Raw genomic sequence first — 20,188 nt, forward strand, 5'->3', positions numbered from 1 at the left:
AATCGCCACCAAGAATAATCTCACATTTCGGATATGTACTAGCGGAGAGTTCCAAGCATGCTTCAAGATCATCAAGCATCTCTTCAATAGTTAAATTGGCAGGGTTCCAATATAGTGAGATGATAATTAATGATGGGTATCTGATTGTGGGTATATTAAGATGGACCCCTAATAGACTCGGAGAGTTCCACACTTCATTAGGTTGGACTTTAAATGAAGTGTTTATTGCAATCGATAAGCCCCCAGATGGGCGGCCTGAGAGATGTCTTTTAGCTAATGAGTTAAAAGTAACATAACCGGGAATAAGTAGTGGTATTGTTTTCATCGATTCTTGAATTATAATTATAGTTGGAGGTTCATCACTATTGAGATTGAGATGCCAGTTCATTAAATTCACAAAGCCGCACAAATTCCAGGACATGATTTTAAGTTCTTTGTGATTAGATAGCTATGTGACTGGTTTTATAGGTAATGAAGTAGTATTAGAAGACAATATGGCCGAGAGCATAGGTTCCAGCCAAGGAAGGCCGTTGGTTTGAGCTACAACTTTCAGAATCTCAGCCAAGTCAAGTCCGGAACCCGTATTTGTTTTAACAGTGGGTATGGTCATATCAATACAATTTCCATCAGTCTCTTTTGGTGGATCTAGGAATAGGGCAGCATCTTCCTCGGATCCAAAGGAAAGTAAAACCAAACCTTCTCTTTTTATTTCCTCTCTGTAGGACCAGATGAATTTCATTACTGCTTCAGAACCAAGATAACACAGGGCCCTGAAGTTGTTAATTCTGGCCAGGGAGACTCTGGTAATATCATTAGACTTAACCATTCTCAATTGAGGTATTTTTGAGAAAAGGGAGAAGATAAATGAGCGATTAATACGTTTATCTACCAAGTCCTCGGCATTACCTTCAAATCCTATGATGTATTCCTTCCTTTCATCTGAGTGCAAGGACCTGTGTGAAATTGGAGCTGAGGCAACTGAAGTTCCTGTTTCGATAGCAGGATTGATTAGTAAGTTATTAGGTTGTTTTAATGGGATCTTATTATAATTGTTTGTGTTCTGATTGTCCATAAAGAAGGTTTTACTCAGTGCTACAGAGGCTTCGCCGGTCTTATACAAGAGTGGATTGGTATTCATATGTTGTGGTAGTGTTCTACTTTGCGCGGGGCCGTGTATAAATATAGGATAGAGAGTCCTTGCATTATCGATTGATCCAGTTTGATCGAAGCAGCTGAGCTTAGGACTCTCTTTATGAAGTACGGCCGATGCCTCGACCAAAGTAGTTCTTTTTCCCGTGCCGTTTGCTACGATTACCGACTTGGACATATTCCCCTCCACTTCTTTGTTAATTATTTCATCTACCTCTACCTTCCCTATTTTACCAATGCCATATGTAGCGACTAAGGGTATATTTTTGGACTGTGCAGGGATATTGTTTGCAGAGAGTTTGTTAGTCACAACACTCGAACATACCTCACTATAAGTTTTCCTAGTAAATGGAATCGAATTGTCATTACCATGGGGGCGCGATTGAATAATGTTGTTTTTCATGGTGCGACATCTCCCTATAATCGGGAAAAAGTCCCTTAGATTATTTTTTACCACAGAGCCGATAGCAGGTTCAATTAAAGTTGTTACACATCCGTTATCCTGATTATCTAACACCTTTAGAGACATTTCACATACTTTAGGTTTAGAAATCATAATTCCTTCCGTTATGCTATTCACTGAATTAACGATGCCAGGTTTAGGATTAGCAATCTGAGGAGAGATTAGTGACTTGGTAATAATACCATTTTGACTTACTTCCTCCGGTGAATTAATAAACGGGGTGAGAGCATCTTGGCTTTCTTTGGACAGTTGTCTTACATCGATATGATCTTCCTCGATTAATTCTATACTAGGAACCAAAGAGGTATCCTTTCCACGTCCGTCATTCTTATGTAGTAGTGCTTCCTTCCTACGCTTAGCATATCTCTTAATAGCTCTCAAGTGATTTTTTTTGACTCGACGGGACATAAAGGTAAGAGGTTCCTCAGAAACACAGCGTTCTGTCTCTATTTTGTTTTGTGATTCAATTGCTTCAAGGAGCGCAGATGGGCTATCGGGAAACCGCATTGAAGGTTCTCTTTTAGTAAAGTGAGATGTAATTGTGAGATTCATTGCATCGACTGATGCCTTAATGTCTTTCAAGTCATTTTCGCACTTACATTTCACAGGTTCAATTAATGTGTCCTGATTGCACTGTTCCAAACTGTTTGCGTGACTCCCTGCCTCTACATTATTGTGGCCTTGCCCTCTAATTTCAGATTGAATGGATCTTAGGGTGTCAACTGCAGTGATAAAGCCTTCGATTTTATCCATTTTGGAGCAAAGATAGTGCAAGATGGCCTTAATTTCCTTCAATTCAAGATGAGTGAGCTCGTGACCCTTGTCAAGGAGATCTAAAATTTTGGTGATCACCGGAAGAGGAGATGGAGATTGGTCTTCAGTTCCGCGCGCGCTATTCGTACCTACTCCAAGATCCTCAATTAATACTTTATTTGTGGCATTATATTGATCAGGCGAGAATGTAAGCGTGCGCGGAATTACTCCAATTGGTGCCTCATCCGATACATCATCCTCTATTTTGGTATGATAACTCCTATTAGTATTTCCGATGGTACCAGAATTTGTTATACCATATACTAGTGGAGTCATCATACTAATAGTTTGATTGACTTGTGCATTTAATGCAGCCATCTTCTGCAAAGTAGTGCTAAATTGCATTTTGTTAGGGGTGCGTGAGTCTGATCGAATCATACTATCATTCATGATTGCATCTACAATCACTTTTTCCTCAACCTTTGTTGGGGCATACATGTCAACAGTGGAAGTAGCATGCACTTGGGCTACATGAGTGGAGCAGTTACCATTATCTAAGCAAACCACAGGGACAGTGGATGTATTGTCATCCACCATGTCAACTAATGGCACTTCATGATATGAAGTTCGACCTTTGCATACCGTGGAGTCAATGCTGGAAGAAGTTAGGATATTAGTTATTTCCTCAATGCGACGCCCACTTCGCAGGCCATTGGCCATAGTAAAAAAAAAAGAGGTACACCAAATACAAGAAAACTTTTTACAAAATCTTTGAAAAAGCAAAACACCTTTCCTATTAATGAGTCAGAAAATTTGAACGTAAACTAACCCCCTTCACAAGGTAAACAATAAATTAAACACTGTGCGCTATCACGAGACAATACTACTCAGGAACTTAGCTTATGCCAGTTGCCCAGGTCACAGCCAAACAGCAAAACAGCGTCTCCAGCCCTTACTGCCTCCAGGGCTTAACGCCGCAAGGGTGTATATGCCGGCAGTTATTGCGGCCTTGAGAACACGTGACCACTCACGTGTCCACGATAAGCCCCGCCTCCTCCAGGAAGCAGGGGAAAGCAGCAAGAGCTCTGCTCGCAGTGCTGCCGGGTTCACGCTGGGCTGCAATTGACAACAATGCTTCGTTCGTGAAGCGCAGCTTCTAGGAATACAAATCACACGCCGCTCGGGCGGATATGCCGGCAGTTATTGCGGCCTTGAGAACACGTGACCACTCACGTGTCCACGATAAGCCCCGCCTCCTCCAGGAAGCAGGGGAAAGCAGCAAGAGCTCTGCTCGCAGTGCTGCCGGGTTCACGCTGGGCTGCAATTGACAACAATGCTTCGTTCGTGAAGCGCAGCTTCTAGGAATACAAATCACACCTATACCTGCTATATACCTGCTATATACAATACTGCTATACCTGTAGTCTTAAATCTTTTGCAGTGGTCCCCAAGGGAACTGCACAGGTTTCTGCCTAACACTGGTGTACAGCGGTGGGATTTGTATTAAGTATACATTTTAGTGTGCTTTAGATACCTTAGTGCAACTAACCACAAAGCTTAGCACTATAAAAGTAAACCTCTAACATGTCAGTTATAGAAAGCTATAGTCAAGAGTCCCTTGCAGCCAAAACTGCTGATTGTTTAAGAGTGCTCTGTAAACATAAGGACCTCCTGACTAAGGGCAAGAAAATGGAGCTGATTGAAAGATTGTTAGCTAACCAAAGTCTGGGTGAGGGTTCAGAGGAACCTACCACGCCAGCAACTGTAGATGACAGTATTGAAATTAACATGGAGCAAAATGTTGATGATTCTGAGGAAGAGTCAGAAGAGGAGGGTGAGGCTGTTGTGACTGTCCCCCCTAGGCCTCTGCCTGCTCTACCTGCTGTACCTACTGGGCCTTTACCAGGTCCCACATTTAGTCCTCAGTACTTTGAACTGGAGAAAATGAAACTAGAATTGGAGTATAAGAAACTGAATGCTCAAACTGACAAGGAACTAAGGCTAAGGGAAATGGAGCTCAAGTATGAGCTAGAAATGAAGAAATTATCTGTTGAGAATGCTTCTCTCTCTGGCTCCTCTAGAAGTTCCAGTCCTAAAAGACCCCGGATGCCTAAAGAATTGGTTGGTATGTATGAGCCTAAGTTGGATGTGTTGGATTGGTTGTCTCTGTTTGAATATAATCATGGGCTCCAGAACATCACAGGAAATGACTTACTCACCTGGTTGTTCTCTAGGCTTCCCCCTGTTGCAACTGATGTGGTAATGGAGATGGGGGAGGAGGATAAGAAGGACTATGAATGTGTGAAACTAGCTTTGATAGCTAGGTTTGGGAAGACCCCTTCCCAGTATCTTAAGAGGTTTAGGAGCCTCAAAAAGCATGATGGTACCCCTTGGGCTACCTGGGTGAGTGAAGGGTTGAAAGACTTAGAGGGATGGATTAAGGGTTACAAGGTGAACACTTATGAAGGTATGAAGAATTTGTTTATGTTGGAGACTATTTATGATGCCTGCTCTCCTGAGCTCAGACAACACTTGGCTGATTCCAAGGAATTAGATTCCCGGAAACTGGCTAGGGCTGCTGACTTGTGGGTTGCCAACAGGGCCACTCACAAGGATTCTGGGGTAACTCAGAAGAAGGATGGGGAGAAACAGCCAAAAACAGACTCCAAAGAGAATTCTAATAATTCCTATCCCAAAGAGGGCCCCAAACCACAAAATAACCAGGGTAAGCCACATGGGAAACCGAGTCAGACTACTGTACCTTCTGGCCACAAGCCAGAAGGAGGTCAGAACAAGCCACCCTTCCAGAGAGCATTTGGACAATGCTATGTCTGTCAGGGTACTGACCATATCAAAGGAGATCCCAAGTGCAAGGGTAAACCTGCAGGGATCAGCACAGTCTCCTTAGCCTTCACTCCTGAGGATGAAGTACAGATGGCTAGTGCCCACTTTGAACTCTTTGCTGAAGAACCCTTGGGTCTTCAAGCAACTGTAAACTTAGAGCCTATGGGTCTGGTTAGTCCCCAGAATAGGGTTGTGTATAACTCCCTACCTGTTAACTCTAAGGTGTATTATGTGGACAGTGTTCTTGTCAATGGCCAGGATACTCCTGCCAGGAGAGACACTGGGGCCAGCAGAACAGTAGTGGATGAAAGCTTCTTTCAACCTGAGGATGTGGCCAAAGCACCCAAAGGTCCCACTAAGATGTCTGGAGGCCCTGTCCAAATGGTTCCTATTCTACCAGCCCTCATTCAGTGTAACAACATGACAGTGAGGATCCCTGTCAGTGTTCAGACTGAGGTACCTGGGAAGGTCCTGTTGGGGAATGACCTAAGAACTCTAGGAGTAGTGTCACATACCCCCAGGCCTCCCAGTATGGAGAAGCAGAACTTAACCAAATTGGCTAGAAAGGCTACCTTGAAGGACCCTTCTAAGCCTGTGGGACCCTCTACTGAGAACCCCACTACAAGCCTTGGGTTTAGTAAGTTGACCTCTGACCCAGGCACCTTTCAGGATAGTATGCTAGGAACATGGGAGCCCCAACCAAGCTCCATCCTTGTTCCCCTAGTCTCAGAGTCTCTGACTCCCCCTACTTCTGAGGAAGAGGTGGATAGACCAACTAGGCCCCTATCTGGACCTGAGAGAACTGGTAATTCTCAGTGCTGGTGGAAAACCAGAAAAGAAAAGTCTAAGGCCAAAAACCTTCAGACTGTTGGACCTTCTACTGAAGACCCCAACTCAAATCCTAATATTAGGGGGGAAACTCCTAAAATAGGTAAGGATAGATCTAAGAGGAAGGGGAAGCAGGTACATTGCCTAACCCCAACCCCTCCAACCAAGAGGCCTAAGACCCAACCTGCTCCCACAAGAGAGGTGGTGAGGAACCTTGGAGGCCCCTCTAGATCTAAGGGAATCCTTTATAAGGACCCCTTGAAAAAGCCTAACATAGGTTCAGAAGTTGTACCAACTTCTGAGGGACTGGTCAACCAGATCCCCTATAACCAAAAGACTGATGTTCCTCAAAGGGTCTGTAGGTCCGTTAGCTTGCAAAAGAAAACCTTTGAGGTCTACATTGAAAATAGGTCAAGGTGTCACCATCAAAATGCTGATGGACTCTCTAGGATGTATATCATCGACTAGAGGTATGAGGTTCATCCAGGAGTGGATTAAATCCTCCTGTCCCTTAGTCTGGGGGGGGCGAGTGTTAGGGAGAATTCTCTGTTTAGGCTGAATTTCCCTACCTAGTGAGTCCCCCAGCAGCTTTGCTGGATTTCTGGGGTTTCTTTTTTTCTCCTGCCAAGAGTGAGACTCTTTTACCCTCACTCTTGGGCATGTTGAAGTGTGTTTTCTTGGTTAAACCTTGTGTTGAATGGGCTATGGGGTCTTTTACTCCATAGGGCCTTATGTATTTTTGTGATGTGGGTTACACAGCACCCTCTGTGCCGTGACCCAGGGGTGTCCTAGGGACTCCCCAACATAGACTCCATACCCTGGGACTGACTACTGTCTCCCAGGGCATGTAAAGTCACCAAAGACTTTGCTAGTCTTGAATCCTGAACAGAACCGGTACAAACCATCATATTGTGGACGTACTGGCTGGGGCAATTCGATTGCCCCAGGGTCTGTTAGTCGAGGGGGCACGTCTCCGTCCCCCCTGATCGAGTTTTGGCTGGTGGCAGTGGAAACTACTTTTTATATTCGACCGCGGATATTTCCCTATGGGATTTCCCATTGTTTTAGGCTAACACATTTAATTATTTATTTACGGTAGCCTTAAACATACCGCCGGTTTATATATTTATTATTATAACTCCGGTTGGAATTTTTTGCCAAAACTTGATACTAAAATGGCGTTGGCGTTCGCTTCTGTAACTCTGACCCAAAGTGGAGCCCTTTGTCCCACTTTTGGCGGGCTTCTCCACAGAAGCCCTCCAAAGTGGTGCCACTCTGTCTGGGGTACTTAGGAGGGGTGGAGGGGGATTTAGGCACCCTGGACTGAGTTACCTAGGTAACTCAAGTCGCACCCCGCCCTGATTGGCCCAAGTGGTGAGCCGGCCGGCTCACCACTTAGCATGTTTGAGTGACAGCTAGGCTGGGTGAATGGGGGTTTGCTGCATAAAAGCAGGGCTTTGGGGACTGGAACTTCAGAAGTCGCCACAGGACCAAGAATCCGACGAGGGAAGAGCTGAGCCGACCTGCTTCGACGACACCACCCGGTGGAGCCCTGCTGAACCGTCTCACCACTTTTTCCAACGACCGAGGAGAACTCTTAACGGAGTGGCTCCTTCCCTTGACTGGTGGGGACAACCAGTTTTCACCTTCTTTCCATTCTTCGAGGTATCCCGTGGCCGCCTTGCCAGTGCCAAGCACCCCAGCAACCGGAACCCCACCACTTTTACCCCAACCGCGAAAGTCGGTACAACCCTTTAACCGGAGGACTCCGCGGCTGGTTTCTTCCCGGGCAGTGCAACGACCTTCTTCTTCTGCTCTTCAGCGAGATCTTCTTCTCCCCTGACCGACGTCGAGCCTTGCTGCCACTGCCTGGAACAACTGCCACCGCTGGAGGATCCTTTCCGCTTAAGGTACCGTGTTCCGCCTGGCTTCCCTTGCCACCGACTGTACGAGGTAGTTTTAGCCCTCGGCTTTCGATCCTGGGATTGCCTGGGACACTTTGGCTAAACTTTCTGAGCCTCTCTAACTCTTTTCCGAACTCTTTTGCAAGACTCTGAATCCCTACCAACTGTGTGATCTTGGGCACGTTTTCGCTCTGTCTGCTCTAAGAGGGGGCCCTGCTTAGTGACTTTTGCTCACCTGTGACTTTGTGCTTCTTTGAGCTTACCAAAAGTGTTCTTGACCTTAGAGTGGTGTGTTTATCCTAATTCTGCTCTTTTTCCCTCCCTTCTTTAACCTACTAGAGTGTCATCTAACGTTAAGCGCTCACCTCTGTTTTAATTATGTGGTGTTAACCTAGAGTTGTCTAGATAGGAGTAAGGGTTGAAACTGCTTTCATTATAACTGTGTTTGAAGTGTTTTTACTATATTTTGCTAGAGTGATTTCAACTTATGTGTGTTTGATAAATAAATAACTATATACTTTTGAAACCAAGCTCTGGTCAGTGTTTGCTTGTGCTATTGTGCCTGAGTACATATTGTGTATACTTTGCATACTGCCTAACTCTTCTTGAGGGAAGTCTGACTGCTCAGCCACAGCTACCAGGTAAATCTGGGTGGTGCGGACTGCTACCAAGTGGGTTTACTGCTATACCTGTAGTCTTAAATCTTTTGCAGTGGTCCCCAAGGGAACTGCACAGGTTTCTGCCTAACACCAATCGCGTGTGGAACTTCCCGCGCACCCCTGAAATACACGTACCCTGCTGAAATCGCGTGTGGAACTTCCCGCGCACCCCTGAGATACACGTACCCTGCTGAAATCGCGTGTGGAACTTCCCGCGCACCCCTGAAATACACATACCCTGCTCGCACTGGGCCAATCGCGTGAGGAACTTCCCGCGCACCCCTGGAATACACATACCCTTCTGAAATCGCGTGTGGAACTTCCCGCGCACCCCTGAAATACATGTACCCTGCTCGCACTGGGCCAATCGCGTGTGGAACTTCCCGCGCACCCCTGGAATACACGTACCCTGCTGAAATCGCGTGTGGAACTTCCCGCGCACCCCTGAAATACACGTACCCTGCTCGCACTGGGCCAATCGCGTGTGGAACTTCCCGCGCACCCCTGAAATACACGTACCCTGATGAAATCACGTGTGGAACTTCCTGCGCACCCCTGAAATACACGTACCCTGCTCGCACTGGGCCAATCGCGTGTGGAACTTCCCGTGCACCCCTGAAATATACGTTCCCCGCTTGGCGTTTGCTGTTTGCCAGCCCGGTGAACTGGTCCAGGGTTAGCGCAGCCCTTTGCGATGATTTAGCGATTGTGATGGCTTTTCCTTGCGCGAGGGCTTTCTTGGGGGCGTTACTGGCGCTGCTGCAGGGTCGCTGCGATTCTCTGCGCCACGGATGGTTTGGGAGCCTAAAATCCATGAATACGCTGTGCGCGGAAATCGGTTTTAGCGCACGTTCCTGGCGCACACAATCGCACGCGGACACTCTGCGCCAGCCGCTTGCGACACTTTTCGGCGAAATTCTATGAATTACCCTGTAAGTGAGAACGTCTTTTTCCTGAGAGGAGAACAGACAGCTATGGCTGTGTGTGCTCGAAAATAGGTTATCTGGATTTTGGGATACTCATGAATACATTGGTTGAAAGTGCATGCAGAACATTGCGGTATATCTGCAGATCTTGAATTTTCTCATGTGGAAGTGCACTGGCATGCAGTGCGTGGAATGAAGTGGCTGGACTTGGTACCTCTCTGTGCTAATTTACAGACAGAGCGTCTTCCTGATATAATTATCCTTCATTGTGGAGGAAACAATTTAGGGCATGTCTCTGGAATTTCTTTGCAATTTGCAATGAAGGAAGGACTTGCGAAGGTCATGGACATGTTTCCAAATTGGCAAGTAATTTTTTCCCGTATTGCACAAAGACAAATGTGGTTCCGTTCTGCTTTATTTGGTCCACAAATGGAGAAAGCGATGCGCAATGTCAATAAGGCTGTTTGTGCCTTTTTAAGAGATGTTGGCATGTCCTCTTTCCACAATGAAAATATTTTCTTTCGTAGCACATTCATTTTTCGCAGAGATGGAGTCCATCTTACATATGCTGGCAATTAGATTTTTCTTCGAAATGTACAAAATGCATTGCAACCTTTTTTGGATTCATAGTCACCTATTTTGCATTACATTTTCAAACACACAAAACACCACCAAAAGGCTCTTTTCAGAGCCACCACTTACTCCCAGAGAAAAGTGCATTGGTTTTGCTACAGTTGCACCCTACATTTTTGTGCGTCCTACGACTGTCCGCAGACTTTTTGAAAAATGCGTGGGGGCCTACACCGTTCTCTTGATAGTTCCATTGTTAAACTGAGAAAGGCAGCTCTGAAAAGAGCCTTTTTTGTGTTGTTTTATGTTTTTTTGGATTTTTTTACACATGACACACTAGGAGAGGAGGGTAAAGGAGGGTAAGGAAGGGACACCAACCACGGGGATAAGAAAGGGCAGGTGGAGAGAGAAAGATGTAGGGTGGGCCTTATTTAGGTAGGTAGCAGTTCTTCTGGTGCTCCGTGACCGTGGTCTCGAAAGCACTTTGAAGACTCTCTCCCCTGCAGAGTACTGCATCGCAGTACATCCACAATATTGTGACCTTCGAAAGGTAAGGGTCAACAGCATCGCAAATGGCCTGTGAGGCAGCTGGAGGGATGCGCTCTCCAACAGGAGTGTCTCTTGTGTTGAGAGGATCGGACACGGAGGATGCTGCGGAGGAACTGAACCTTCTACGTTCTTTACATGGTACCACCTTGCGAATGTCCGCACCGTGGAACGAAGTTAGGTGTCGCTTCATGGTTGTCATACCAAAGCTGTACGCACCAGGTCTCCCACGACTCAGCACCACGTTGTACTGTTTACAGGTGACCAGGTTCGCACATGCTTTTGGCACATTACCAAAAACGGTAAACAACCGCCACAACCACGACTCCTGGCGAGTGCTGATAGTAGGGAGTTCCGCCACCTCATTCTCTTTATCCTCTTCTTCCTCACTCTCTACATCCTCACGTGTATTTCCCTCTGTAGGCCCTTGGGGAGGTGGTGGCGGTGGAGGGTTTGGGGGTGGTTCTGAGGCTGATGTAGCAACAGCAGCCATGGATGCCATTAGGGTTGGTCAGATAATCTTTGCTAAAGCACTAAAGGCAGCAAAACTCAATCTGCTATAGCCAGAAGTACAATGAAGATGAGCTCTGGGGTGTGGCCTTTTATAGGGGTGGAGGGGTGTGCCTCGTGACCATATCGACCACTCAAAAGCGTTGAAAAAGTTCTAAACAATATGTTGAAAGCTAGGGCCATTGTATGGGACATGTGAAATGGTGATTTTGTATTGTAAAATAATTTGCCATGTCTGCATAAGTTCTTTGGAAATGATGCGGAAGGAGACAAAGTGTGCAATTTAGGCCACGCGCTCAGCATGGGTGCCATCACATGATGACATTGTGAACACATCCACAAAGGAAATGGGTGCCCGCAGTACACCAAATGCACAGTAACGGTCGTGCGCATGCGCACAGGTTTTCTACGGACAGTGTTCGGATCCTGAAACTAATTAAAAGTGCGACACAAGTGAGACGGACAGTTACGGACAGGCGCGATGTTCGCAAGACTTATGGGTGTGGTGCACATGTGCGTAGATGTTCTGCTGACTGTACGGCTAGGTACAGTGTCCTTAGGACACCTCCATTATGTTTCACTACGGACATGCCGGCCACTGCGCCTTTTCTACGGACAGTTCCATCTTGGCTGCCGACAGTACGGACAGGTATAGTGTCCTTAGGACACTCCCATTTTGTTCATTTACAGACATCCCGGACACCTGGTGTGTTATAAGAACAGTTTCATCTTGGTTGTGAACAGTACGGAGAGGTATAATGTCCTTAGGATGCCCCCATTCTGTTGATTTATGGACATCTTGGACAGCTGGTGTGTTCTAAGAACAGTTCCATCTTGGTTGCGAATGGTACGGGTAGATGTATTGTCCTTAGAACATCCATATTTTATTGATTATGGCCAGGCCGAACAGGCGCTCTGTCCGCAGACATTTTAACTCTTTTAAAAAAAAAAATTAGATCCAAACCATTCCACTAAAACTAACATAACATTTTTTTTTTTATTAAACACACATACATCAATCAAGAGAGAGAGGGGGAAGCAGACACTGAAACAAATATAGGGGAATTAGGGTTTTCCACAGGCTGGTTGTGAGGGGATAAAGGGATGGAAGTTTCGTCAAAACGTTTATGTTGTTCTTGAGGGTTTGGGGATAGTTCACTAGGAAATGGAGAAGGGGGATAGGTACAGGTGGAACAGTGATATCTGATTTTTCCTTTCACATATTCCTCCACAAATTGCCTTAACCCATTAAAATTCTCTTTTAGCATGTCCACTTTGTCTTCTATCAGTTTCAGGCTGTCTTCAACTGTGTCTTTTGGTGGACTTTCTTAATTTTTTACCTGGTATGTTAAAAATAAATATATATATGTTAAGTGTCCATAAAGTACTGACTATTAATTTGCTTATGCAGAGAAGTGTGTACCATTATTATCGCTATCTTCTGACACTTCACATGCGGAAAATTCTCCTCCAGCCACTCCAAAGTACTGCACATTTCTGTGTCAAAACAACAGAATACATTATTTGTTCTGCACCTCATACAAAAAGTATACACACATAAAAAAAATGAAGCTCACTTACTACTTTCTTGTAATTTGTCTTCGTTGTGTTGTGTTTGTCTACTGTCGCTCCTAGCTGCACAGTTTCTGTGAGGTAATTACGTTGGAGGCATATCTTTTTTTGTTATGGTATAATCCATTTCATTCTACATGGTAATTAAATGAATGGGTAATGTGTGAGACGTGTAGGTTCGAATGGTTACTTATTACTACTTACAATGTGTTTATGTGATCCTTTTTAAACTTGTGCATTTTTCGTATGGCATAATAGAACAATTTCAGATACCCCCTGACTGTTTGGGTAGTGTTGATCTCGTCCGCACACGTCCGCAGACAGGCGCTCAGTCCGTGCTCTTCAAATATCATTAGCGAGGGGGTTCAGTATGTTCTATGTTACATGTATATGAAGTAAGGGAATTATACTACATATCTCCCAAATTCACATGATGAAAGTGTATATTCAGTAAAAGAACTGTTAAAGGGATGTTATGATTAAGTTGCCCTACTAAAAAACTATGAAATTCAGTAAAAAAACATGGTTAAAGGATGTTATGGTTAAATTGCCCTAATAAAAACCTGTGAAATTCAGTAAATAAAACTTTGTTAAAGGGACGTTATGTTTAAGTTGCGCCACTAAAAACCTGCAAAATTCACTAAAAAAACTTTGTTAACGGGACGGTATGGTTTGAAGTAAAACCAAAAAACCCCTGAAATTCGCAAGTTATGGTAAGCTAAGCAACCATAACTCATGCCACCACCGTGCACTGCTAAAACTAACACCCAGGACATCAAAGATGACATAATCACTCCTCACATCTTGCTACCAACATAATAAAAACAACCCCTTGTAGGTAGGGACTTTTCATCGACATTAATTTCACATGTGATGTCATCAGTGATGTCATCAATGATATTTGTGATGTCATCTTTGGGGCGAATTTCTGGGGTTTTTCGGTTTTACCTAGAACCATAACGTCCCTTTAACAAAGTGGTTTTTAGTGAATTGCGCAGGTTTTTAGTAGGGCAACTTAACCATAACGTCCCTTTAACAAAGTTTTTTTTACTGAATTTCATAGGTTTTTAGAACGGAGTAACAATGCTAGATGATGACACATGGCAGATTGTATATAGAATAGCTATACAGTCCACAACAAGTCAGAAAAAACACATGTATTACATTATCTGAGGCATAATGCACCGCTTAATCCATAGGTAAAATTACAAGGTTTAGAAATTGCGAAATAGCCTTGACGTGTGTCGTCCGCATGGATGTATTATAAACTGGGATTAATGTACATGTGTCTAGTGCGGTGAGCAGTGACCGTAATAAGGTCACAAATTTCTTGCCATGTGATCGCATCTACAATGGTGTTTAGTGCAATTCAGTGCAAGATACTATTACACGTAGTTGCCATGAGAATGAAATGCGTAGTGCATGTAGCATGTTCCTATCAAAAAATGCAACATTGAAATGGTGATTACATATCCCAAATAGATTTGTCATAAACATTGTTTTTTAACAATAAACTGCATAATGCTTGATCCTATTTCAGAATATCAAAGTACATAGTGCAATGGAGGGCTCAAATGGGAATGGGGATGTGCCGGGTCCCGAGAATGGGAATTACCGGGCCCGCCAAAGTCGGCATGGCCCGGTAATTCCCTATTCCTGGATCCCGATACCCGGTATGGTGGTAGCCATGCCGCTAAAAGCGGAATGGCTACCTCCATGCTCGTAATGAGGCCCAATGTCTAGTGTGGGTAATAGAAGAGAGGATTCACATGGAATACAATTGATCTTGTTTAGGAAATCCTTTGTGTCTTGCAAATAAGAGGGTAGTGAAGTGACAAAAGAAACCAATACTTCATCAACTTATTTGGAGAAATTTTCTAAACGTGCGCCAAAAAGAGTGACGATCGGTCTGGCTAGAGGTTTCTTCATACTCTTATGTATGTTATGTTATGTTAAATGAATTTCTAAAGCACAACATTCACCCGGAGGTATCTTGGCGCTAAGGTAGGCAGTAAGGAGCAGCAGCAAGTACTAGAACAAATGGGTCTTCAGGTCACGGCGAAAAACCAGATGGTATGGTATGTAGCTTGGGCAAGAAGTAGATCGTCAGGATAATGGGGAAGTTAGGTTGCAAAAATGTACATTCTTCAACATCCAAAATGCCTAAGCTTTTCCATTGTTTTAAGAAAATCCATGAGTTGAACATTCATACTTTCTGACGGGTCTCCCTCTAGTTTCCGATACCACGCTTTGGGCCTCATTACATGGTAGGTGGTAAGGGTTTACCGGTACTGGTAAGGGCACCAGTACTGGTAAACCTTTGCCACCTTACTACAAGGTAGTAAGACCAGCCGTTAAAGTTGGGACCCACAAAGGGACCTTGGTGCTAATTACGTTACCGCAATTTGCGGTACCGTAATTAGCTCCTTCCCCATTCCCATTGAGCCCTATGGGGCAAAAATGGGAATGGGGAAGGGCCATAGAGAAAGGGGGAATTACCGCCCCACCAACCTTGGAATGCGGTGGTAATTCCCCTTTCTTCCATGGTGGTACCGGTATGGTACCGGCAGCAACCATGGTGCTAACAGCACCATGGTTTACCGCCTTCCGTGTAATGAGGCCATTTGTCTGTCTGGTGTCTCTTAGCTTCCAAGACATAATCATATCTATTTTGTATGACAATGTTTGTACCTTTGTTGGAAGGTTTGATGAAACAATCTGGCAGAGTTTTGAGTGCCAGTAGAGTTTTCCTTTCATGGGTGTTCAAGTTCTGCCAAGTCCAACATTTATTTTTCTGAATTTCTTTAAGTCGTGAATCCCAGATCCTGAAACACTTCCATATGCCCACCAGGTTGGAAAGAAGGATTAAATCTGGATTTAAGTTTTATCTTGCTCGTTTTAGGCCAATCGGTATATATATTAAGAGAGTGCCATTCTTCTTCAAGAATCTTTACTTGGGTTTCAGATCCAGATTCAATATGTACCAAGTCCGTCAAGGTCTGTATATCTTCTATGGCCACGTCAGTGTGACCAATTAACAATTCCCTGCACTGTGATTTTTGGAGTTGGTGGGTTTTCTGTATAGTTCTGAAATAATTTCCCCTTGATCGACTTTCACACAGACATCCAAAAAGAGGATTGAATGCTGGCTACGACTTTCTGTGAACTTTAGGTTCAACATATTTACATTGAGAATTTTCACAAATGCCAGCTGTTCATCTGCTGTTCCCTGCCATATGATGAACAGATCATCTCTGTAGCGTAGCAAAGTGCAATTTTGTCTGTGTGTTTGTTATTGTCAGAATGCCAGACTATAAACTTCTCCCACCAGCCCATGGTGAGGTTTGCATACGAAGGTGCAAATGTAGTGCCCATGGCTGTCCCTTGGAGTTGGATGTTATAGTCTCTATCAAACAGAAAGATGTTGTTAGTGAGACATAGGTGGATCATCTCAATAAGCGTTTTGCCATGTTTGAGATAATTTGTGGATCTGGTATTTAGGAAGCATTCACATGCTTTTTCGCCCATCCCGGTGCTTTATGGAGATGTATAATGACACGACGTCCAGTGTGGCCAATAGAAAAGAGGATTTCCTTGGAATACCATTGATCTTGTTTAGGAAATCCTTTGTGTCTTGCAAATAAGAGGGTAGTGAAGTGACAAAAGAAACCAATGTTTCATCAACGTATTTGGAGACATTTTCTAAAAGTGCACCACAAAGAGTGACGACGATGGGTCTGCCCACAGGTTTCTTCATACTCTTATGTAGCTTGGTCAAGAAGTAGTTTGTCAGCATAATGGGGAAGTTAGGTTGCAATAATGTAAATTCTTCATCATAAAATGCCTAACATTTTCCATGTTTTAAGAAAATCCATGAGTTGAACATTCATACTTTTCAACGGGTCTCCTCTAGTTTCCTATAGCACTCTTTGTCTGTCAGTTGTCTCTTAGCTTCCAAAGCAGAATCATATCTATTTTGTATGACAATGTTTGTACCTTTGTCAGAAGGTTTGATGATACAATCAGCCAGAGTTTGGAGTGCCAGTAGTTTTCCTTTCATGGTGTTCAAGTTCTGTCTAGTCCAACATTTCTTTTTTCTGAATTTTCTCAAGTCGTGAATCACCAGATCCTGAAACGCATCCATATGCCCACCCGGTTGGAAAGTAGGATTAAATCAGGATTTAAGTATTAGCTTGCTCTTCTTAGGCTAATCAGTATGCATATTAAGAGAGTGCCATTCTTCTTCAAGACTCTCTACTTGGGTTTCAGATCCAGATTCCAAGTCTGTCAAGGTCTGTATATCTTCTATGACCAATTAACGATTCCCTGTGATGTGATTTTGATGGATTAATTACAAATATTTTGTTTAGGCGGACATTTCGCATGAATTTGTCAAAATCAATTCTAGTTTGTGCATAGTCATATCTGGCCATAGGACAAAAGTTGAAGTCTAATTTCAGCACTTTAAGTTGTTCTGGAGTAAATGTTTGCGAGGAAAGATTGATTGCTGACATATCTTGTGTTTCCTTATTTATTGTGTCACTATCTTCTTTCCAGAGCGTGTTGATCTCTCTGACTTGTCAGTGTCCGAGGTGCTTGAACCGTTGCCCCAGCCTTGTTTTCTTTTTCCTCTCAGTCCCATTGTTTTGCCTCGGCCTCTTCCTCTTGTTTTTATGTTGTTGTTTCTTCCATATATGACTAACAGTCCCATTTCTTCTAAAAAATTAAGTTTACGTGAGGGTTGTTCATTCTCACTGCTGTTTGTCTTGATTTCTGAGGATGATGCTGCAGTATGAGTTTTCGGAGATTACTGGGTTGAGTGGAAGTTTCTGTCGTAGAGTATCAAAATGACGTACAAAAGTGTACACCCATACATTCTCGTAGTCCCCCTTGTCTCTAATAAACCTATGTTGTTTCCTAAGTTTTATATTGATCTGAAAAGATATATAGCCCTTCTACATGTCAACCCAAATTTGTTTACCTTCTTCGCTGGGCGTAATGGTCAATAATTAATCATCTAATTCCTGTATCATTTGTAGAATCTTAGGCCTATCTGTGCAGGCATATTTAATGAGAATATTCAGAAATGTAGTTGAGCAGGTATTGGTGGATTCTCCCCATTCTTGTAGCATGACTGGGTCTTGGTCTTCAAAGGATGGCGTAAGCCTCTTGAATTTTTTCCACATCTATGTAGTTTTGCAAAGAATGTTCTTCGTGCCATTTGCTAATTTCTCTTTTTTGTAACTTTTCTAGCTCTCTAAGCATCTTTATTTCATTGATGGGTGTATTTTCCTGATTGGTAGCAATTTTCCCAATGCCTTTACTTGCCGGTTCGGTTTTGCAAAGCAATGTCAGGGCTTCTTTTCTGCGTGCATTTTCCCTGTCCACCTGACATGTCATGATTATATGCTGAGTGGAATGTGATGTGGTTTAAACTTGGAACAGTGTCTGCTCCGAATAAACGCTAAGCTTACAATAATTGGGTATGCATAGTTGCAGTTACAGATGACTGTAAAGAGAGCACGTAAATGCTAAGGCCGAGAGAGCCTGTCTACTAAGAAACAGACGTATTCACTCACCCTCCGATGACTGGAACGCCGGTCAATGGTTCGTCTGAAGTACTACACAGCCAGCAGCACCCTTCTATGGAGAAATCCAGCAAGTCATACGGAGTGCAGGATAGGGATCCCAATGATGAAAAATAAAAACAATCCTGCGCCTCACATCAGCAGCAGGTGCTTAATCCAATGCCATTCATCTCAACGTGTATAAATGTTAAGAAAATGCGTACTGTAGTACGCTGTTTGGGTATCACTCCTTGGGCAGAGGAACAAGGTGAATCCCTCAATCCGCAGAAGAATCCACAATCACAGGTTCCACAAAAGAAGTTTGATTTATTTTAATGAATGGTGGACAGGGAAGCACACAACGACGCGTTTCGCAGTAAACAGACTGCTTCTTCACATACAAGGGAGCGGACACAAAGGTAGGACATTAATATGATATGAAACTCTATGGTTTAAACACGATAGATGGATTTCTTGGATTTAAAAACAACTGATTCAAGTTGTAAAAAATCGGACATTTTGTAATGTGGTTATTTACCTGATTAACACTGCAAAACTGCAATGAGGTGCACCTTGATGCTTTTAAACTGAGGAATAATACTAGGTGATGACACATGGCAGTTTGTATATAGAATAGTTATATGTTAGTACAGTTCCGCAACAAGTCAGAAAAAACACATGTATTACAGTATCTGTGGTGTAATGCACCACTTAATTCACACGTAAAATTACAAGGTTTTGAAATTGCGAAATAGCCTTGACGTGTGTCGTCCACATGATTGTATTATAAACTGGGATTAATGTACATGTGTCTAGTGCAGTGAGCAGTGACCGTAATAAGGTTGCAAAGTTCTTGCCATGCGATCGCATATACCAATGGTGTTAGTGCAATTCAGAGCAGGATGGTATTACACAAACAGCTTTATAATTGCAGAGAGAGTGAAATATATATATATATATATATATATTCACTGAAAAAACTTTGTTAAGGGGTGTTAGGGAGAATTCTCCAGAATGGCTCATTACCCTTACCTACTGAGTCCCTTAGCAGCTTTGCTGGATTTCTAGGATTTATTTTTTTCACCTGTGAGTCTTTTTTTCCCACTCTTACATGTGTTTTGCTGTGTGTTTAACATTTTTGTGTTCATAGACTGTGGAGCTTCACCTACTCCATAGGCATCATCTTTTTACTGTGTGTTACACAGCACCTTTAGTGCAGTGACACAGGGTTGTCTTTTTCAGACTTCCCACTTTTAAACTCCATTTTCTGCGACTGGCTACTATCTCCCAGAACATGTAAAGTTGTCATTGACTTTATTAGTCTTTTTAAAAGCACAGACCCAGTACAAACTATTTTACATAGAGTACTGGAAAGGGTTAATAGTTATCCCTTTTTTGTCTGTTTCTGATGGAACATTATTTTGTTCCCCTTTCTTTAAGATTTGGCTGGTGGCAGTGGTATCTACCCTATTTTTCCTACCGCGGTCTATGTAAATAGCCTTGGTACTGTTTTAGGCTAAATTAGTAGCCTCAAACTTAAATCCGCTGGGCCCCATTTACTTTTATTTGGTTCCGGCTGGGTTTATTCGCCATTTCTTTTTGTAAAGGTCTTTCTCGTGTTTTACTCTGCGCACCAAACCAGGTTTGGTTCCTTTGTTCGCCCCCCTTAGGCGCCTGAATGTCTGAGGGAGATAGGATGTGAGGGAGGGGTTTGAGACTTCCTGCACAGGGTCTCCTTGGAGACCCATGTCACACTCTGTATGATTGGCTGTGGTGACTGTCCCGCCAGGACAGCCACCCTGCTGTGTGATTGACAGGCCAGGCTATGTGAATGGGGAAAACTGCATAAAAAGCAGGTCTCTAGGACTTGGAAGGCAGAGTCGTTTACGGCACCGTT

General features: G+C 43.6%; 1 protein-coding gene across 3 annotated transcripts in view; it reads right to left on the reverse strand.

Moving 5' to 3' along the window:
- LOC138566764 (olfactomedin-4-like) overlaps positions 1-18,720 on the reverse strand; it is a 664,524-nt gene extending 645,804 nt beyond the window's left edge. Inside the window, exon 1 of one of the 3 annotated variants that reach the window (XM_069644409.1) lies at positions 18,304-18,720. The gene's annotated coding sequence lies outside the window, so the exon portion shown is untranslated. The other 2 variants (XM_069644407.1, XM_069644408.1) reach the window with 2 other exon arrangements.
- Positions 18,721-20,188: the final 1,468 nt, after the last annotated feature.

This window comes from Ambystoma mexicanum, chromosome 2p (genome assembly GCF_040938575.1).
Source record: "Ambystoma mexicanum isolate Mex_15411 chromosome 2p, UKY_AmexF1_1, whole genome shotgun sequence".
Classification (NCBI taxonomy): Eukaryota; Metazoa; Chordata; class Amphibia; order Caudata; family Ambystomatidae; genus Ambystoma; species Ambystoma mexicanum.